The following is a 23,062-nucleotide window of genomic DNA, read 5'->3' as shown; positions in this document are numbered from 1 at the left end:
TACTGACTCCCAGGCTTGTGCTCTATCAACTAAGCCATGCTACTTCCCAGGTTTTACAAAACACACTGGGAATGTTTAAGAATTTGAATGAAATAAACCAGAACATTTAAGACTCAGGTTCTGTGCTAGCTACACCATGTGATTAAATAGGTGCTGAGCATAGTTCCTCCATAAACCATGCTTTATAGTTATTTTAAAAGTTGGCTGGCTTGGTTTTAAGTAACGCAGGGTACACTTGGGAAGAAAAACTTCTTATGCACATCTCCAACCCCGCCTTCCTTAAACTTCTCAGTATTGTGAGGCGGGTGTGAGTATCCGAGGAAAGGTTTTGGATTTCTCATTACTGCTCTTAGCATATTAGGTGAAGACACACACCAAGTTACAATGTGCTTCACTGTTTAAAAACATGTTTAAAAACAGTCACGAGGAGTGTGACCTTGTGGAAAGAGCCCAGGCCTGGGAGTCAGAAGACCTGGGTTCGAATTCTTGCTCTGTCACTTACCTGCTCTGTGACCTTAGACAAATCACTTAACCTCTCTGTGCCTGTTTTCTAATCTGCAAAATGGAGATTCAATGCCTGCTCTGTCTCCTATTTAGACTATGAGCTCTATGTGGGACCTGATGATCTTTTTCCTGCCCCAGTGCTTAGTAAAGCTTTTGGCATAAAGTAAGCACATATCAAATCCCACAGTTACTATTTTTGTTTTAGTAACAAGTCTGTATGTGGACAGGACTATATAGGAAATACAGGGATAGGGCAGTAGTATAAACTGTTTTTCTCTCCTTCACTAATAGCTAATTAAGCTTTAGTAAGTATGGGGCTTCTGGCAGGACAGATTTCTAACGAACATAAGGTTTTGGGAAGTAGAAAATATACTTGCAGGAACACACTTGGGTTCATGGGGACACATGGCATAGCTCAGGAGACAGCCTCAGGTCTCAAGGGACAAGTAGTCTCATGTTAAATAGTAGTTTAGCACACTGTCCTCCCTTAGGGTGAGTGTAGTAAATAGCTCCTGGAAAAAATCCTAGGGGATTTAAATGTAAATCCTCCCCCTTTCCTGGTCTTCTCCTTGGCAGAAAAAGAGGATGAAGAAAGGAGGGGTGGGGAATGGAGTCATAAACAAGCAGCATGGACAAGTGGAAAGAGAAGGGGCCTGGGAGTCAGGAGAGCCACATCCTAATCTCAGCTCCAACACTTGCTTGCTGTGTGACCATGGGCAAGTCAATTCACTACTCTGTGCCTCAGTTTCTCCCTGTGCAAATTGGGGACTCAGTACCTGCTCTCGCTCAGACTGTAAGCCCCATGTGAGACAGGGACTGTATCTGATCTGATTTCTCTTGTATCTACCCCTGTGCTTAGTACAAAGCTTGGCACGTGGTAAGTGCTTAACAAATATCATAATTCTTATTAAGGCTACAGGTCCTTTTGCAATATGGGTAATTAGCCATGAATGGGGGTCCATCTTCCATCAGGCAGCCAATCTTCTAGGGCACAAAGACTCTGTCCTTTTACAGCCTGCTTCTCTCTTGTACTAGAAGTTTACTCCAGCTCCCCTTTCTAATGCTAAAGTTTCTCTCAGTGTTGTTTAAGCCATTCAGAACACAGCTTTCTTGCTGCTCTCCTTCCAGGATATAAGGAGCTAGAAAATCTGGGAAGAGGACTGGAAAGAAGAGGGAAGAAAGGAAGACAAAGGCAGGAGATTATGTCATTTAGATGGTACCACCCAGAGATTAGTTTCCTCCTTGTCTCCATTCCTTTTCCTCTTTATAACCCTACTCCATTTCAGGCTACTACAGAAGCCTGGTAAAAAGCAACTAGAGCTCAAACTGCTTGATTGATGAAGAAATTACAAGAATTATAAGTGAAGCAGCTTGGTCTAGTGGAAAGAGCCCGGGTTTGGGAGTCAGAGGGCCAGGCTTCTAATCCCAGCTCCACCACTCGTCTGTTGTGTGACCTTGGGCAAGTCACTTAACTTTTCTGTGCCTCAGTTACCTTATCTGTAAAGTGGGGATTAGGACTCTGTCCCACCCGATTTTCTTGTATCTACCCCAGTGCTTAGTACAGTGCCCGACACATAGTATGAGCCTAACAAATAAGATAAAAAAACCCAACATACACACAATCACAACCCCCCCCCCAAAAAAAAAAAAACCAACAACAAGTGAGGGAAGGGTGGGGGTGTACTCAGGGAAATCTGAGGGAATGCTGCAGTTTCCTTTCTCACTTCCTGATAGTCCAATAGCCTCCTTTCTCTTTTGTTTTTCCCAGAGGTGTAGGGTGAAAGCATAATTTAGAGAATCAAGCAGACTGAAGAATCAATCAATTGTATTTACTGAGCACTTACTGTGTGCATGGCACTGTACCAAGGACTTGGGGGAGGACAACACAATATAACAGACACATTCCTTGCCCTCAACGAGTTTACAACTACTCGTACTACAGGGTCTCAGGTTGGCTCTGCCAAAAAGCCTCAGCTGAGGAGATCGTGGGCTGCAGAGGTATCGAAAGAAGTGTAGGAAGAGAGAGGAAGAAAAGGTGCCTGTCTCTTTTGGACTGAGTAGGGGTTGCCTGTCTTCTTATGGCTCTACTTTTCAAGGGGAAAATATGATTTTGAGGTTAAGCATTACTTCTGAAAAGAAAGGGGAAGGATCAAATATCAGAAGGAAGTTTGGTGTTTCTGTGTGTACTGTGGTTGATAGATTAACTGGAGAAACGTTGTTAAAATACTTTGGGACTGGAGCATTTGGATAAATGGGCATGAGTGGCTTAATAGTTGGAACAAAAATAGAGAGTGTGTCCTCTCATGATATTCAAGACTCCAGCACTGATGCAGATAATCTTATTTTAATATTTCAAAATGATAAACTGGCATGAAATTTAGATATGAATTTGCAGAACTAAAATTAATAATCTATGTTCCTTATGGATACCAATATAGTGTTAATTTGGGGGACTGAGCCTATAAAGACTTTATAGGACTATGATTTAGTAGTTCTGCCTTAGGATTTTTAAAAAGTAATGGAGTGGACAAAGCACAACTTTGGGTAATAAAAGTGATTAATACCTGGTCAAATTATATCACAGATAAAAATTTATCCTTTTCCTTTTATTTCCAGTGACGAACACTTCATTTTTACAGAAAATGTTTTTTTTGCTTGAACTTTGATAGTACAGAAGGTTCTTTCTAGTTAACATGAATTCTTAATGAACAAGAGGTAAGACTTACAAAAATATCTTCCCATCAACTCAAGCACTTAAACACAGTTTAAGAAAAATCAATATCTAAAGACATTACATATTAGGGAACAAATTCAGAGGGTCTTTTTAGGCTGAAGGGGAATGTACTTGGACAAATATTAATTTATTGAATGTCTATCATATCTGGGAGGCTCTGACTACTATGGATTTTAGACAGGTAAGAGAAAAGTGGCAAAGAAGGTAAACTGTAGAGAGGAGGAGGGAATCTAAAGCAACTCCTGAGAACCTAGTTGGAGCACAATATCCCATTTTCAAATTTAGCATGCCCCATGGACCAAACATTTTCTCCCCTTTATATTTGCCATCATTGGAGTACTTAGAGGAGACATAGAAAAGTCAAGCCAGATTCTTCCAAGGACTAAACTGTTCCTTGGGAGTTACACATTTTGAGAAGCTGAAAGAACTCTTTCAGGTTCCTTAGGATCTATATAGTTAGTTATGCTAACTATTAATGTGATATAGCATATGTAGATAGGTACTATGTGCTAGGCCATGTGGAAAATATAAGATCAGTTTAGACAGTTTCTGTCCCATATGAGGCTCATAACCTAAACAGGGGAAGACAGATACATAGAACACTAAGAATAAGTTAATGAGTTAACATCAAAATAAATAGATAAATGGTAGTTAGAGGGTTTCATCCTCAGTCTCCATCAGTCCAGACAACATTCCCTGTTGCAGCCTCCCCAGCAATCTACCAATTAAGATGGTCAGTGGAACACCTCTGGACTCTTGAAAGACTTGGGCTTCACTGTAATAATGATAATACTGATAATAATAACAATAATAATAGTACTTGTTAAGTGCTTACTACATACCAAATGCTAGGGGAGATAAGAGTTAATCAGTTCGGACAGGGTAGGGGCTCTAGTTTAAGTAGGAGGGAGAGCAGGACTGAATCCCCATTTAACAGATGAGGAAACAGACACTGAGAAGTGAAGTCACTTGTCCAGTGTCACACAGCAGGCAAGTGACAGATCTAGAATTAGAACCCAGGGCCTCTGCCTCTCAAGCCCAGGTTCTTTCCACTAGGCCATGCTGCTCCACTCCCATGGTGGTCAATAGCAGGCAAGAAGACTGAAGAAAAGCAAAGTATATACCAGGCTGCAGGAGGGAACCCCAAATCAAAAGTCTACAAGGTGATGTATGATTTTCTAAAAAGCCGTGACACTCGACTTACTGTCTTCCCATTGTCTGAATCCGGATCTGGGTCGATGGTCCTTTTTATTAGAAGATGACAACACTGGCCTTTACCTACGGGTGTATCTAGAGCTGGAAAGTCCAAACCAGGATCAACTATCCTGTCCACACCATGCCCAACATCTTGTTTTGCTGTTACATTTATTGTTTGCAGTACCTAGCATTATTTTCACTTTTTGTTTTGTTTTGCTGTTGTATTATTTGCAGCATCTAGCATTGCTTTTGCTTCTTGTCTCATGATCTTCTCAAAATTTCTGCTTAAAGAAGTCACCCCATTGATCTGGCTACCACAATTAGTTCCCAGCATTTAAATGGAATGCTGCACTGTCTGAGGCTGTTTTACTACATCCTTAAAATTACTCTGTCCCCCTTATCTTCAATTGCTCCATTTCACCTCACCATACAGCGAATGCTTAAGGATTCTCTTCACATGCCTCCCCCAGCAAAGCTGAGCTGAAGTGAGCCTAGTTCCAATGCCCCCAAAAGCTTAGTACACTACATTGTACTCAGTAGATGCTCATTAAACACCATTACTACTACTACAACTACTAATATTATAATCTCCCAAAAGATATATTGGACTTAATTTCTTTTAGAGAAGCACTGTGGCTTAGTGGAAGGAGCACAGCCTTGGTAGTTAGAGGACATGGGTTCTAATCCTGACTCAGCCACTTGTCTGCTGTGTGACCTTGGGCAAGCCACTTAACTTCTCTGTGCCTCAGTTACCTCATCTGTAAAATGGGGATTAAGAGTGTGAGCCCCATGTAGGACAACCTGATTATCTTGTACCTACCTCAGCGCTTGGAACAGTGCGTGGCACATAGTAAGCACTTAAATACCATAATTATTATGATCATTGCTTTTACATCCTCTGTCCAAAGCTCCACACTGACTCTTTAAAGTGGTTCACGATCATCTGTATGTTTTTTTTAATTTGTTTTTAGGGTGAAATCACCTTAATATATAGCAACTCAAATGACTATCTAAATGATGCCCGTACCCTACTGAGCTGAAATATTTTCTCTGGAGGATCGGGAATATATTCTAATGCCAACATCCAGATTTCTTGCTGTATCATCCAGCAGGGCTGCCCAGAATAAGATTAAGCGGGAAAGGACCCATTGTGAAAGTCTGCTCTAACCAATCAATGGAATTTATTGAGCACTTGCTCTGTGCAGGGCAGTGTACTAAATACCTGGAAGAGTACAATAGAGGTAGTAGACCTGATCTAGAGGAGCTTGCAGTATAGCTGGGGAGACAGGCATTAGAATAAATTACAGATAAGGGAAGCAACAGTGTATAAGGATGTAGATATAAGTGCTATGGGGGTGAGTGAGTACCTAAGTGTTCAGGGTGGGAGTAAGTCCATGGGTGATGAAATAGGGAAGGAAAATAGTGTGAGGGAATGAGAGTTTAGTTAGGGAAAGCTTCCTGGAGGAGATATGGTTTTAGTACAGCTTTGAAGATGGGGAGAGTGCTAGTCTGTCAGATTTGAAGGATGAAGGAGCCCAGGGCAGGTGGAAGGGAGTGAGCAAGGTGTTGATGAAAAGAAAGATGAGAACAAGGAACAGTAATTAGGTTGGTGTTGGAGGGGAGAATTGTTTGGGGTGGGAATGTGGTGGTTAAGGAGGGAGGATAAGTAACAGGGCAGAGAGCTGATTGAATGCTTTAAAGTCAACAGTGAGGAGTTTCTGCTTGATGCAGAGAAGGAAAAGCAACCATAGGAGGTTTTTGAGGAGTAGGGAGACATGCAAAGAGTGATTTTTTTTTTTTCCAAAAAGTAATGTGGGTAGGGGAGGGAAGCAGCATGGCCTAGTGGAAAGAGTGCAGGCCTGGAAGTCAAAGGATTTGGGTTCCAAACCTGGCTCTGCTACTTGTCTGCTGTGTGACCTTGGGCAAGTCACTTAACTTTTCTGTGTTTCAGTTTCTTCATCTGTAAAATGGGGATTAAGATGTGAGCCCCATGTGGGACCGGGACTGTATCCAATCTGATTTTCTTATATCTACCTCAGTGCCCAGCATAGAGTGAGTGCTTAACAAATACCACAATTATTATTATTATTATTATTATGGAGAGGGGAGAGACAGGAGGCAGGGAGGTCAATGAGGGTGCTGATGCAGTAGTTGAGTAGTTGAGACAAGTGCTTGAACCAATGTGGTAGCAATTTGGATGATAGCATTTGCAGTGGGGAATAGATCATAAAATGTACCCGCAACCCCAAAATGACCAACCGCGCTGTCACAGGGTAGTCTATAAATCCTGATGAGCTTTTTGGGGCAGCTGAATTTACCATGAAATTTCTAGAGACGATCTCAACTGATTGTGTCAAATGGTTTCATAAAGTCCAGAAAAAATTTAGAGGCCTTGGTGCTCTTCCCTCTTGTATATGACTAGTTGAACCAATGTCAATCATTTATTGAACACTTACTGTGTGCAGAGCACTATACTAAGGTGAAAAGATTTTGTATAGTTTCATGCTGTAGTCTGCCATTACAGTGTAATTCTGGGAGTGTGGGGGGTCAATGCCTTTTTCTTCAGTAGTAGGTCCAGAAGGATTCTGACCTTATGGGGGAGGTCTGTGCACTTCTGCATCTGTGTGCCCTGGGGGAAACCAGCACCCTAATTTGGCTCCTGTTAGTGCAGCTCTACATCCCAGCAGTCATCCCTTCCTTGACCTGGATTCTGACTCCTTTCACCCTCTAGGGGCTGCTCTTCTAGCTACTTCCTAGGATGGGGAAACTTCTCCAGGATACCTGGCTTCAATTCATTTATTCCCCCCCCCCCCCCCCCCACTAGGTTCCTCCAGATCAGGGGACTGCAACTTTTACAGAAGGAACTATAAATTCCCAAGTGCTTAGTACAGTGCTCTGCACAGACTAGGTATTCAATAAATGCTGGTGATGAGTACATTATCAATAGCACAGAGTGAATCCCAAACTGAGAAAATCAATGCTCATGTCCAACTAAGGCTATTTTGGGGAAGCATGTAAATTGGTAGAAATTTTGGTATTGACTTTGTAGACCACTAGGCTACATGGACTTAGGTGAGAGAGACTTCAGAATATGTAATAGAGCCACCACTACTATAAGCAGCTTTACTGCAAGTTGAGTCCACCGTGGAATGCATAACACTAGAATTAACACTGGCCATCACACAGTTTTGAAGACAAAGGGCAACTATATAAAAAGTTTATATTTCCCAATTTGTCTGCATGGGGAACTCATCATTCCAATCTGCCCTCTGCGTACTGGAATCTGTTTAAGGCATATAATAATGGTGGTATTTGTTAAGCACTTACTATGTGCAAAGCAGTGCTCTAAGCACTGGAGGGGGATACAGGGTGATCGAGTTGTCCCACTTGGGGCTCACAGTCTTAATCCCCGTTTTACAGGTGAGATAGGCACATAGAAGTTAAGTGACTTGCCCAAGGTCACACAGCTAAGTGGCAGAGCCAGGATTCAAACCCATGACCTCTGACTCCCAAGCCCACACTCTTTCCACTGAGCCCTGCTGCTTCCAACTAACCAACTAAATATCTAACTTTCAGCACAAAGCTAATATTAATAGTGAATGCCCCGGGGAGACAAGACCAGCATTGTCTCTGTGAGCCCATTGTGGGCAAGGATTGACTCTGTTGTTAAACTGTACTTTCCAAGCTCTTAGTACAGTGTTCTGCACACAGTAAGCACTCAATGAATACAATTGAATGAATATGAGAAGTCTTACCTTAGCAGATGCTCCAAGAATCCTGATGTCAATTCTTCTGCCTGACTCAGAGAATTTCCAATTCTTCCCCCCTTCAGCAGCATTTCCATTTCCCACCACCTACCTGCCTTCCTTTGGGCAGGTTCTGAAATCAAGCATAATGGGGGACAGCTGAGGAGAGCAGCATAAAGCCCAAAGAGTTACCAGCTCCCCCAGGAAGCTGCAGTCAATCAAGCAGATTCCTGAGCCAATCAGGTGGTCCACATAACTCAGTCTAATAGGAACAACTCCTGCACACAAATCCCTTCCCTAATGCTTTTCATTCAATAATAACAGTAATAGTGGTATTTGTTAAGTGTTCATTATCTGCCAAACACTGTTTTAAGGGACATAATCCCTATCTAATATGGGGCTCAGAGTCCCTATTTTATAGATGAGAAAGCTGAGGCACAGGGAAGTTAAGTGACTTGTCCAAGGCCACCCAGCAGGCGTGAGAGAACCAGGATTAGAACCCAAGTCCTCTGACTCCCAGCCCTGGGCTCTTTCTACTAGTCTGCTTCTCCTTCCATCCCAAAGTGGGACAAAAAATACTATTACCAGTACTAAACCACCTTACCTTTAACAACTGAGTCAGATTTCACTAGGAATAATTATGGTAGTTGCGGACTCTAAAAAAATTTCCACAGGATGTGAGGTTCACTCCATTTAAATGTGAGCACTTTTTGAGTCTCTAGTAAGCAATGTAGTAATGCCCTACCAAAAAGAAACCTAGCAAACACAAACAAATGGAATTAGGTTGGCCTAGTGGAAAGAAGACTTGGGAATGAGAGGACCTGGGTTCTAATTTTGCCTCCATCACTTGTCTGCTTTGTGACCTTGGGCAAGTCACTTTACTTCTCTGTGCTCCAGTTATCTCATCTGTAAAGTGGGTCTTTAGACTGTGAGCCTGTGGGACAGGCACTGTGTCCAACCCAATTATCTTGTACCCACCTCAGTGCTTAGTGCAGTGCCTGGCATACAGTATGTACTTGACAAATACCATAAAAAAACAAAACAAAAAAGCACTGGCCCAAATTTCCATCCTCCTTTGGAATCCTTATTAGTAAATTTTCCCCAGGTGGTTTCATTCCCCCAAAACTGGACATGGATTTGTTCTTTAACATGACAAGAAGAGCAGAAAGTGTTAGGTTCTCTGGCTCACTTCCATAGTTCTACCTCATAGAAGATAAAGTGGATGAGAAAGTAGAAGTCTTCATTAAACAGTCTGCTGCATTTAATAAACGGGCACTCTACTGAACATGTCTCAAAGAGCTTTCCTTCCAAAAGAACAAAGCAGATACACATGAAACTAGGGAAAGTGGACTCCATCTCCTATGTCCTAAACACTTCCTTCAACCTTCAATCAGTATGGGGTGTTTCTATTTCACCTAATCATTTAATTCAGTTGAGGTGGGGTTTTTTTCATCCTGAAGGCAAAAAAAATCACAATTCTCAAGTATAATATTCCAAGAAATTCAGGGTTCAGGGGAGCTTCCTCTTGGTCTCCTATCTACAGAGACACCAACCAGTGATGCTGGCAGAGCTCAGGGTCTGAGAAGCACTCCTGCTGCTTGGTCTCGGCCGACAGGCCTGTTCATGATTTGAGCAGATGTTTCTGCTTTTAGGAACCCGTCATTTCCTCTCTTCTAGGAGTGCATGCCAGCATAGTCAATATCTGGAAACCTGCTGCTTCACAGTAGGTCCAACGTCTAAACTGGTACTTTACTAGAAAATGGTAATAAAGCAATTTGAATTGCTTTTCATCCTATGTGCTCTTAATGGCTTTCAGGTTCATATGAGACCAATCAACTAATCCTGCTTCAGAATTCGAGGAATGGGGCGTTTCTGATCCTCTGAATAGGAGATGAGCCCATAACAGAGATTTTTTCCAGTATTGCCAATCCATTTATTAAGATTAATGTCTGGTGGCATTGGTTAACTGAGCCTCCAGCTGGGGTCGGGAGTACACGTTTGCAGTCATATGTTAATTAATTACCTACTTACCCAATGATAAATCATAAATATTGTTCAAGTTGAGTTTTTATTTCCCTTTCCACTTCTCCCAACGTCTGAGTCACACTTTAGGTTTGAAGAGTTAATAAGGGAGAGATGATTGTTTGCTAGAAAGAAATTGATGTATTAAAAATGGCATGTTCCATTTTTTCCCTCTTGTTATGGGAAGGAAAATTCATTTTCTCCTCACCTCTAGATAGCGACCTTTCTAAACCTGAAATTTTGGAAGATGGCTACTTGGTGCAGTACTTTGCCTCTGTTTATGACCAGAATTCATTTCTTTTTTTTATTTTAAGAATAAAGGACAAATGATTAATCCATTAATGTGGAATAACAGATTTAAAGTGATCAATACGAGAGGGACGGTTCATTTGCTCTCCTCCAGACAAATTGGTGAAGAAATTAATTGGTATTTTTCCTTAGAGTGATGGCAATTAAAAGTATTTCTCCACCTCAGTACAGATTTTTACCAGAAGTTGTCTCATGGCCTCAAATACAACTTGTTTAGACGCCTTCCAGACGTCATTTTTCTGTAGGCTGTTAAAAATATTGACTTTGACAGATTGAAAATAATGGCCCAGAAATTGGAATAATTTACATTCAAGAATTAAGGTAATTTGGGCATTTCTGCTAGCAACTACAGAGAAAAAGATACTCTGCTATATAAATTCCAGATTGAGGGAATCCAAACTGTTGACATACATTGATCTGCCTGTGGATAGTCAGAGAAAGAATTTTTATGTCTGTGCAAATCCAGCCCCACATCAGGATGCCTGTCAGAGATGCTTCAAGATCATTTTGCTGATGGTGGAGCAGCCATTCAAGGCTGTGGTTTCAGAGGATTGCCATGATGGTGAAGCCACCTTTCTTGTGCTCTGGGTTTAGTGGATGATCTGATGCTTCTGGACAACAGTCAAACTGTGGATGTGGAAAGCTAAGCGAATGCCCTAGCTACTGCCTGGCTGCTACAGGCAGTGAGTATTTGCTTTGGATTTTTTTCCCCCACTTTTAACTCCAGTAACTCTAACCAGCCACAGTGAGTCAACAGAGAAGACATTCAGACAAGCTCAATGGTACTGGATTCAGCTCAACTCTCCTTGCCAGACTCTCCACACCTGTTCAACAGATTCCTTTCTCCCAGCATTCAGCTAGCATTTCAGCTGTAGCTGAAGTTAGCCTTTCAGACTGCTGCATTCCTGCTGCTACTAACTCTATCAGTCATCTATCATGCTCCTGAAGAGTTGATCATGGCTGGAAATGGGGATCGTTGGAATTGGGCTCGCTGAGTTGTAGATACTTGTGGCTGTAGGGTCAGCTTTCAGATGTGGACTGGGTCCCGTGGTTGTTAGGAAGAGAGAAAACCAGGTCAGAAACCAATCAATCAATCATAGTAATTGAGCACTTACTGTGTGCAAACCACTGTACTAAGCACTTGGGAGAGCGCAATAGAACAACAGACTCATTCCCTGCCCAAAATGAACTTACAGTTGGGGGTGGGGAGGCATTAATATAAATAAATAAATACATAAATTATGGATATGTACATAAGTGCTGTGGGGCTGAGATGGGTGGTGAATCAAGGGAGAAAGGTTGACGGAGGAGTAGAAGAAAAAGAAAAGAGGGCTTAGGGAAGGCCTCTTGGAGGAGATGTGCCTTCGATAAGGCTTTGAAGTGGGGGACAGTAATTATCTGTCAGATTTGAAGGGGGAGGGCATTCCAGACTAGAGGCAGGATGTGGGTGAGAGGTCAAAGGTGAGATAAATGAGATCAAGGTGCAGTGAGTAAGTTGGCATTGGAGGAACAAAGTGTGCGGGCTGGGTGTAGTAGGAGAGTAGCGAGGTGAGGTAGGAGGGGGCTAGGTGATTGAGTGCTTTAAATCAGGCTATCAGTTTCTGGTGGTGGTGTGAATTTGCCATGTACACTGCCCTGGGGTGTCTCCCCAACACCATTTCCTTTGGGGCCTATGTTCCTTCTCCTCTCAGATTGTCAATGAAATCTGTTTTATTGCTGCCTTTTAGGAGAGGGTGAAAAGTGGGAGGAAGTAGTTGTCAAGTGGAGCAGGTGGCCAACCAGACTACCAAGATTACCAAAAGATGCCCCCATGCCTCCTGGACCTCCCCAGCCCTCCCAATCCGATTGAAACATGGTCCACATTCAGGTACCTTTCCCCATGTGTCTCTGGTGCAGGAAGGCGCCTGAATTATTTGAGTATTACCCACTATTTGTATCCAGATGGTTCTGAGGAGGAACTGCAAAGCTAATAGATGGCTTAGCCTGTCTGTGAAGGTTTGGATGGATCACTTTGTACATTTACAGTTTTGGAAGTCAGGATTGATGTGTAGTGCTCTAATGCTTCTGTCTTGTGGTAGCCAGCATGGTGTTTCATCTGTACATGATGTGTTTTTACTTAAACTTACTGAGATCAAGCCTTGTGGTGGACCGAACATTTGATATTGCCAATGCTGTTAGCCTGGGGCTGCAGAAGCAAGAACATAAAAGGAGAGGTTGGGGGGAGGGGAGCAAGATATTTAGGTAGTCACATCCTGTTTTTTCTGCAAACTTTTACCGTGTGGCTAGAGGTGGACCTTGAATGTACATTTCTTTAGAGAAAGGGGGTAAGATTTATGTAGGTGTGTAGAGAAGTCTTAGTAGAACATTTAGACACATGGGTAACTGCTATATAAAATTCAAACATGGCCACAGGAAATTCTATGTTTAGAAATGTCTCTGAGAACCTGTTTTCCATAGGGGCAGCTCTAGTGTATCTTATTTCATTCTTTTTTCAAAGGATTGTCAGAGTGCAGTGTAATAGTAGTAGTAGTAGTAGTAGTAGTAGCAATAGTAGTATTCATTGAGCACCCACTTGGAGAGTACACTGCCAGACACTTGGGAAGCACAGAATTAATGAATGACATGTCCCTTGCCTAAAAGGTAGCTTATACTCTAATGGGAGAGGCAAACAAAAAATATTTTACAGGAATAGTCAAAACAAATGATTGAATTTACAATTGAATAGGCGCATATACAAGATGCTGAAGATGGATGTAGGAATGAGAAGGGAAAATCTAGGTGGCATGCATAAAATGACACTTACTTGGAACTTGCTGCCTGACACTTTGATACCCTCTGGGACACCAAGAAGTAAAGGGAGGGTAAGTTCTCTGTTCAGATGAGAAATGATGCAACAGATTTAATGAGCACGTAGTAGTATCCTTTGGATCGAAGACAGCACTGCTGATGTTAGATTATATAACCATGGGTATTAGTGTCACACTGAGACTTTTGTACACTGCGCTCATGAAATCACAGTAGTGCACCTTTTTGAGACCTTTGTTATTCATGGTGAACATTACTAAGACACTAGTGGTCAGGAGGGGCCCATTCTTGAGTTGCTTTTGCAGTAGTGGTGATGATTTATGCAAGCTATTAGAAAATGTGCCACAGTCAGGAGAGGTTCCTTTTCTTGAACATAGATTGGGAAGACTGAGAAACCAAGAGGTGGATTTGAAAAGAACAGTAGATGTTCCAAGTGGCAAACGAATTATCACAGCAAAAGACACTCTTCGCCTGGCCACCCTGGGTAGCCAAACACTCCCAGTGAGGATAGGATCTCTCCATTAATAGAATCCTCTTCAAATACAAAAGATGCCTTTTTCATCATTAGTTGACATTAGCACACTAACAACAAGTTAAGGAAGATAGAGTCATTGAGTAATTAGCTCTAATATTCAAATAGGAAGCCATCTGATCGTTCTCTTTTCCCCATTCATCCATTCATTCAGTAGTAATAATAATGGCATTTATTAAGCACTTACTATGTGCAAAGCACTGTTCTAAGCGCTGGAGAGGTTACTACTGAGCACCTACTATGTGCAAAACAATGTACTAAGTCCTGGGATACGATAAAGGACAAATTAGACATGCTTCCAGACCCTTAGGAAGCTCACCATCTAAAATGGGGAGCGGGATGTTGGAGATGGCCAGATGAGGAAAGATTGAAATGATAAAGATAAAACAACATAAGAACACAAGGATGACAGTAAATACACACTAAAAGGTACAGAATATTGCAGTTCCAGGAACAATTTTTAGACTTCTTATTGCTCAGGGATGTACAGAATTCAGCAGTCACAATAGTCACAGCCACAGGCTTCCCCAAATCCTAAAGGTTAGGAATGCATGCTGCAGGTTTCAGTCTTTCCTTACTCTGCTCTAGCAAAGCAGGTTGGGAGGCCCCAAATGGCACACGGAGATGGTATGTGTGTTCCAGGCAGCATGCCTCATCCTTCTGATGGCATTGTTTTATTGTACTCTCCCAAGCACTTAGTACAGTGCTCTGCACACAGTAAGTGCTCAATAAACATGATTGAATGAATGAATGAATAAATGCAAGAGGCTAATTCACCTATTCATGATGCTAATTCCTTATAATTTGTTTTCAATGATTTCAGGGACTGACCAAACAAGTTCTGGATTATCCAGTCTTCTTCTTACTGATCCTTCTCCCTCAATTTGCTCATCTTGTAACCATTTCACCACTCATTAGCACTTACATTCATGGGTGTCTTTAGGGCTAAACTTGCAGGGTCCTAGTCTTCAGCAGGCCACTTTTTGCAACCTGAGGAACAAGGTGAAAGTCAGAATCCCTGACAGAAGCAGCACTGCCAGGGGCACACATTCATTCATTCATTCATTCATTCATTCATTCAATCGTATTTATTGAGCACTTACTGTGTGCAGAGCACTGTACTAAGCATTTGGGAAGTACATCATCCACCTCCCTTCGAAAAGATGTTGTTGAACTGCCTTGCTTCCCCCAGAGGTGTGGGCATGAGATGGGATATGATGGGATGGGATATGAAATGAAACATACCAGTCCAGTTTGCTATTTGGGAGCAGACCTGATATGTTTTTGATGGGGAAGACTTTGGAACACTTGACTAAAATAAGGTAATCTACATTATCTACAGTTTTCACGTACTGGGGCAATCCTGGTTCTGCTTAAGCATATCAATCAATCAATCAATCGTATTTATTGAGCGCTTACTGTGTGCAGAGCACTGTACTAAGCGCTTGGGAAGTACAAGTTGGCAACATATAGAGACAGTCCCTACCCAACAGTGGGCTCACGCCTTCTCCTGAACCAAAATTCAAAACACTTCCTAAACATTGCCGCTTTGATTTTTTGAAATATCCTGTAGGACATATAATAAACTAGTCAGACTTCAACCAACAAGAATCGCAAACCTACACTGGGGCAACCATTTCCCAGACGAAGATCAGATCAAAGACATAGGGAGGCTGTGATCCAGATCAGAGGCCAGATCAGAGATGAAATGTGGATAGGTTTACCTTCAGCAAGGAGAATGTTTGACCTGTGTTTGAAGAAAATTATGAAGAAAGGGATGAAAAGGAAGCTGTACATGGTTGGGAGGAAGTAAATTGTAAGTGGGATGGCCTACTGGAAAGGAAATGGGCCTGGGAGTTGGAGGACATGGGTTCTAATCCCAGCTCCACCACTTGCCTGGCTGTGACTTGGGTAAATTACAACTTCTCTGAACCTCAATTTCCTCATCTGTAAAATGGAGATTCAATAACCTGTTCTCCCTGCCCATTAGACTGTGAGCCCCATGTTGGACAGGGACTGTGTCTGTTCTGATGAACTTGTACCTACCCCAGTGCTTAGAACAGTGCTTGACACAGTAAATGCTTAACAAATACCTTAACTACCATAACTAAGCTCCTCCACTCTACTATATGCTCCTTAAAGGGAGGGGTTGTGTGTACTTACTCTCTCGTATTCTCCCAAGCACTTAGTACAGTGGTTATTGATTGACTGATAGATTGATTGGGGACTCAGGGAAATGGGAATCCTGCCCTTACACATTAATGAAAGCTGGAAAAATAAGTTAGTCCAGGATCTTTGCTTGACTAACATATGGTTGGCCCTCGGAATGGAAAAGGTGTTCACCGTTTGGACTGTCCCTATTTTCTGGGCTTTCAAGTATAGAGTTAATTGTGAAGAAGAAAGGAGGGAAAGGAAAAACTGGAGAGAAAATATACCAGAAGACCAAAGAAAAATGTCAGAATTCAATTTGGCCTATTTCCATTGCAGCAAGAGCTCTAGATGGGAAGTAGAGGGAGGATATGTATTATAAAATAAATGATCCAAGAGTTAATAAATTCAACAAATGGAGAAACAAATATATTGTATAAAGTAAAACAATGATTGCAGCATAGCCTCATTTATTCATCACTAGCATTTATTGAGCACCTTCTGTGAGGAACACTATTCTAGGTACTTATGAGTAGCTGATAGAAGTAAACACACAGACCCTTGCCCACAAGGAGTTTACGATCTAATGATGGATAAAGAGGATGGTGATGATGATGATGAAGGGAGAGAGGAGGGAAAAGAAAAGCTTAGAAGAAAACATACCAGAATTCCTAAGAAAGATGGCAGAACTTAATTCGGCTGATTTCCTGTACAGCAAGAGTTCTGGTTGAGAAATAAAGGGTTAAATAAATTCAGGGAATGGGTAAATAAATGTATCATATAAGACCCTAAATGGCCGCACCCACTTCATTTATTCATCTGGAAAAACATATACAATGTGATATTCTTTTCTTTCCCCATTGAAACACTGATTTATATTTTACTCAGGAAAGTATATTTCACCATTTTGGAGCTAAATTCTGGTATTATTGCTCAAAACTGAGAATTTGGTAGCACATGTAATAATAATAACTATAGCATGTATTAACTACAGATCAAACACAGTTCCTGTCCCACATGGGACTCACAAAATAGGGTTTCTCTCCTATGCCTTCTCAAACTAGATGGATAATATTTCTCCAAACAAAACGAACAGGATGATAGATCCCAGCACAATTATTCCAGTTCTTTTATTGTGTTTATTGCTGGCCTTGTGTTCTTAGATTGTTTTGTCTTTATGTATTCAATCTTTCCTCATGTGCCCATGACCAAACTCCCAACCCCACATTATAGATTGTGAACCCCCTGAGAGACCACATCTTACTTATTCTTCATTGTATTCTTTCATAGCACTTATTAGAGTGCTTTGCACACTGTAGATGCTTACTAAATGAATGACTGACTAAATGAATGAATGACTGAAGGTATACAGAATATTAAGAGCAAATATAGGATTAAATCATAAACTAAATTGGTCCTCAGTGGTGGTCCAATCCACCCCTTTGCCTCAAGTGGTCTGCACACAACTATCCTGAATCAGTTACGCTGAATCCATCACCTTTAGGAAGAAAGGGATTTTGCAAGGGTGTCAGCCAACAGTTTTAATGAGTGGCTCAAACCTGAGAGATTTTGCTCCTTACCCTTGACTTGAGGCATGGATTACCATCACAATAAATAGGAAAATAAAGAAGCCACATATACTAATCCTAGGGACTTAACCTTTGAGTGTGGCATGCTCTCTTTCCTTTACACTCAGGTTTGATCAGGAATGCCTTTCCCCACCTCCCCAACCCCTAAGGGCCTACATTATGTCCATCCAAACACAAGTATAGCTGCACGCTAAATCCTTGAGCCATCATATCTACACAGGGATCTTCTGCCAGTCTCTACCTGACTCCACTCTGGATTGGGGAGGGAGAGAGCAGAAGCAAGGGAGGCCTAGTGGGGGTCTCCAACTCTGGGCTGATCACACAGCTCACATTCCTGGATCCCCCCATATCGGGCCCTGGCTTATTCCAGTTGGGATATCACATCAGATGTAGAAATTGGAAATCCTGCTCATGGGGGAAGGAAGTGGGAAGTTGAAGCTTGGGCTGATTCTACCCTTCTTCCACAGAGCTCAATTTCAGTCTCTCTTTCTGTAGGTACAGATGATAAGAAAAGGGACATGATCCGAGGGCGCAGGTTAGGTGAACATGGGATGTTCTGTACAGCTAAAGACCATATTCCTGGGAAATAAAATGACTTGGACCCAGAAAGGTGGTTTTCCTGTAGATGGAGCACCTGTCTTGGGACGCTGGAGAGGGGTATGTTCCAGACTTGGGAGCAGGTCAGGTCAGGAGGATGGGAAAAGTGAGCCAAATATACAGTGAAAAGATGTTGCCTATTTCCATCTGTGAAGCCCAATAGGGGTGGTGAACATGCACCAGAAGCAGCATGGTCTAATGGAAAAAGCACAGGCCTTGAAGTCAGAGGACCTGTGCTCTAATCCCAGCTCTGCCACTTGCCTGCTGTGTGACCTTGGGCAAATCACTTAACTTCTCTGTGTCTCAGTTTCCTCATCTGCAAAATGGGTATTCAATACCTGTTCTCCCTCTTTCTTAGTTTGTGAGCCCCATGTGGGACAGGGACTATGTCTGATCTGATTATCTTGTATCTACCCCAGCACTTTGTACACTGCTTGGCACATAGTAAGCTCTTAATAAATATTATTATGATTACTATTATTAACAAAGGGGTGAAAGATCCACCTCTGGGCCCAAATAACAAATTCCACCTTAAGAAGGAATTCTGATTCAAGTGTCTGAAGAACTTGAATTTCCCTACGTCAATGACAGCAAACTTCCCCTTGCATTTCTGGTCTGGATTTTCATTACACAAGGTCCCCTAAAACATTCGTAGAACAGGAAACTTGGGGGAGGGTTTAGAAAATTCTATCCCAATCTCCACTGTGGTCAAGGCTTCCCATATCTCGGCAAGGAAAAGGTGTGTGGGTGTGTTTGGGGTGTGTGTGTGTGTGTGCGCGCGCGCGTGTGTGTGTGTGTGTGTGTGTGTGTTGGGGGTAGGGGGTAGGGTTAGGACAGGGTTGTTTTAGATGTGATAAGAAAATAGCTAAAGCGAGGTTATAGACAGATCACCACGGAAATTTAAACTGGGGCCCTGAGCTGGGCAGAAACCTTTCAAACCCAGAACCCCAGGAACTGCTCTGTGTCCCCTCCCACCACACAAAGGCAGTTGAAACATCCTACACGCAAAGAAGTCTTCTTCCCGTGGACCCCACCCTCCTGCAAGTCTCCTGATGGTTTTAGTACAGGGCTCTGCCCACAATAAACCCTCAATAAATACCATTAATTGATTGCTGTCACTATGCTGTAAATTCATACATAGATTGGAGAAGCAGCGTGGCTTAGTGGATAGAACACAGACCTGGGAGTCAGAAGGACCTGGGTTCTAATCCTGGCTCCACCACTTGTCTGCTATATGACTTTGGGCAAGTCACTTCACTTCTCTGGCCTCAGTTACCTCATCTGTAAAATGGGGATTAAGACTGTGGGCCCCATGTGGGACAGGGACTGTGTCCTACCTGATTAACTTGTATCTACCCCTGTGCTTGGCACATAGTAAGAGCTTAACAAGTACATAATTAATACATAACAATAATAATAATAATTATTGTTATTATCAGAGGGACAGGACTGGACAGGCAACCCCTTTTGAGTATCATTCTCTGAGATGACCTCCCCAGTTGATGGAAGGCACAGAAGTAGCTGTTGCTGTTGAGGACTAAGAGATATTCTGTTCTCTGACCAGAAAGTGCACCCATTCTCCCCACCAGCTTTTTTGCAATGTGTGCTTCAGGGCACAGGGAACAGGACAAGAGAGAATTCATAGCTCAGCACATCTCCATTACTGCAAAAACAACCCAATCACATGCCCTGTTAGCTGTAGGGTATTACTGATCCCCTCCTAATCATTGGTGTCTGAGCAAAGCTCACTCTGAATAACAAAAGGGCAAGAAAAGGAGCACTTCATGTCCCTCTAGACTGTGAGCTCATGGTGGGCAGGGAATGTATCCATTTTATTGTTATATTGTACTCTCCCAAGCCCTTAGTACAGTGCTCTGCACATAGTAAGCGCTCAATAAATATGACTGATTGATACAATATTTTCACGGACAAAAATGTGAAAGGAAACAAGGGACTCTCAAAGACTCTCACACGCATGGATACAGTCTAACCATCGGCAGCATTAATCAGTGGAATTTAGTGAGAGCTTACTACGTGCAGAGCACTATACCAAACACTTGTGAGAGTATAATAGACTTGGTAGATATGTTCCCTATCCACAAGTAGCCTACATTCCAGAGCATCATTATAGCATATAGCATAGCATCATAGCAAAGTCTAATTCTTTATCCTGAATATTTCATCAGTGTTTGTTCTTTCTTAAGGATCTCCCTGGAAAGAGAGTCCCCAGTCTCTCCCAATATCTCATTTGGAGGTTCAGCGGCCCTTACTGTCAGGGAGTTCTTCCTTATAAATCGAATGTTAAAAAGCTTTTAAAGAAAAAAGAAAAAAAAAAAGAACTCAACAACCCAAGATTGGAGTAGACTATTCAGATGCAACAGGTGCAATGAGTTATAGATCTCACAAAGAAAACAAAGCAGCAACCAGTCAGCAGTAACAGCGGTTGCCAAGAACTTAATTCATCAGCCCAAATCCAAATTTACAAAGAACTAATCCTACATAATGGATAAAGGAAAAAAAAAAGAAAGGATTAATGAGAGGGGTTTTCTGAAAATTCACAGCACTCAAGTCCAGTGAACTTATATTTGGTTTGCTTCACTTTTCCTTCTTACCCAAGTATACCTTTGAAAAAGCTGTTCAGTATGGTTGCAGGGTAAGAACCAGTATGTTGAAAAATATTCCTAATCAGTTTAGAATTCATCTGGAAATGGGATCCCTAGTCCAGCAGGACTGGCAACAATTACCTCTTAAACATAATGAATGGGTAACTCTGAGCTTGCAGAGCCCTGAGAGGATCAGGGGAGAAAAACTTCTTGGCTGAAAATAAGTCTTCTTTCTCCAGACTTCGAAGGAATACTGTATCTGAGACAAACAAAAATAAAATAAAGCTCTATGAAGGCCATAATACTGCACAATAATTCTTATAGGATAGGAATGCTGGCCCACTGAGATGATCCAATCCTATCACACAGTAGTTCTCTTTCAGCTATTCTCCCAGGTCTGTACAAATGATATTATAAGGTGGTAACAATGGTGGGTAAAAGGGAATGGAGGAAGCAAATACTTGAATGAACATTAAGAGGAATGGAAAAAGAATGAGCAGAAATTTCTTTCCAAATTAACTTCAAGACTGTCATAGTGCTCCTCTTCCTACGTTCTGGCAAACTAGCAAAACACTAAGATGAGTACTGTTTTCTAATGTTTCTGTTCTGCAGGTTGCACAGCATATTATATCGAATCTAGGGCTGAAAGGAAACTTGAGAGGTAACTAGGTTTTGTCCCCACTGCCTAAGGCAAGGCTGCACCTAAACCATCCCAGACAGGATCAGAGTATCACAGAACTAGAAGGAATGTCTAGATGTCATCTGATCCAACCCATTGTCGCTAGACAGGTGATTGACTAAGCCATACGGTACAGATGAGTATCCTATCCTACTCTTACATTCTTTCTCAGATCTTTGATTGAAACTCCAGTTAAAGCCTTCAAAATATTCACTTTTATTTGTGCGGCTTGAATGTTTTCCTCTGGTTTCCATTATCCCCTCAATTAATTGCTAATGGCACTGAAGGCTTTGGGGCACGCTCCATTCCAAAGACTATCTTTCCTGTTTGAGTCATCACTGTTATTGTCATCCATCATCCATTAATACTTTTGGAGCCTCTTCATTTTTCTCTGCCCTGTAGTAGGTACTGTTCAGAACCTTACAAAGATGTGCAGTCTTTGCCCTCCAGAACTATATTTGAAAGGTATTTAGAAAGAAAATGCCGTAGTTTACAGATGCTTCATATATACAATCAGAGAGGATCTTGGTTCTGAGGTATACTGGGGAAACAAAGGTAATTACACAACATCTTCTCAATAAATACATGTAGTTTGTTCCCTGTGTGCACTGTGTCATGATACCAAGTACCGTCCCAGGGAAATTGCTGCTCATTGAGATTACTTAATCTTCCAGGGACACAAACACTAGTGATTCAGAGAATGAGAGAGGGGAATGGGGGAGGCCAGGCAGAATGTCCATTCTGCCTGACTTGTCAGTCTGACCCATGACAGCCGGAAACCTATTTTCACAGGAAACAGCTGAGAGCATTAATGATATTACTGAATTCCAGAGAAGAACATGGTTATGTCTGTTAAAGAAGGGCCATTACTAATGTAAGTTGCACAGTGGGGTGAAGAATTCCCTTCCAATGAGGTGTGGGGTGACCGTTAGAAAAAATAATCTTTCCCAGACGAGTGTAAAATATCCTGCAACAATTTAGCACTATCAATCCAGAGTCATAGGCCTACTACATCAGCCTCCTTGCTGACCTTCCTGTTTCCTGTCTCTCCCCACTCCAGTCCATACTTCATTCTGCTCCCCTAGATGATTAAAAAAAATTCAGTCAATATCTCCCTAACACTCAAGAATTTTTAGCGGTTGTCTGTCCACACTGCATCTAACAGAAACTCCTTACCATCGGCTTTAAGGCACTCAATCAGTTTGCCCCTCTACCTTACCTTGCTGATTTTCTACCACAACTTAGTCTGCACGTTTTGCTGCTCCAATGCCAATTTACGCACAGTTCCTCAATCTTGTCTGTCTTGCTGCTGCCTCCTTGCCCATACCCTCGCCCTGGGCCATGGACTTCCTCCCCCTTCATAACCTACAGATCCCACTGTCCCCATGTTAAAAACATTATTAAAATCACATCTCCTCTGAGAGGCCTTCCCCTTTTAAGCCATCTTTTCCCCTATTCCCTCTCCCTCTGCATTGCCTATGAATTTGGATCTGTACACTTTAAGTAGTGTGGCTCAATGGAAAGAGCCCGGGCTTGAGAGTCAGAGGTCATGGGTTCAAATCCCGGCTCCACCAATTGTCAGCTGTGTGACTTTGGG

The 23,062-nt window shown here is 42.1% G+C and overlaps 1 long non-coding RNA gene across 1 annotated transcript in view; it reads left to right on the top strand.

The window, feature by feature from the left end:
- The window catches only part of LOC119947836, a 155,190-nt gene that overhangs the window by 57,612 nt on the left and 74,516 nt on the right, over positions 1–23,062 (top strand). The gene's annotated exons all lie outside the window — the stretch shown is intronic.

The sequence above is a fragment of the Tachyglossus aculeatus genome, chromosome X4 (assembly GCF_015852505.1).
Source record: "Tachyglossus aculeatus isolate mTacAcu1 chromosome X4, mTacAcu1.pri, whole genome shotgun sequence".
NCBI classification, from domain to species: domain Eukaryota; kingdom Metazoa; phylum Chordata; class Mammalia; order Monotremata; family Tachyglossidae; genus Tachyglossus; species Tachyglossus aculeatus.
Note: the sequence above shows the minus strand (reverse complement) of the source record. Positions and strands in the feature narration are given on the sequence as shown.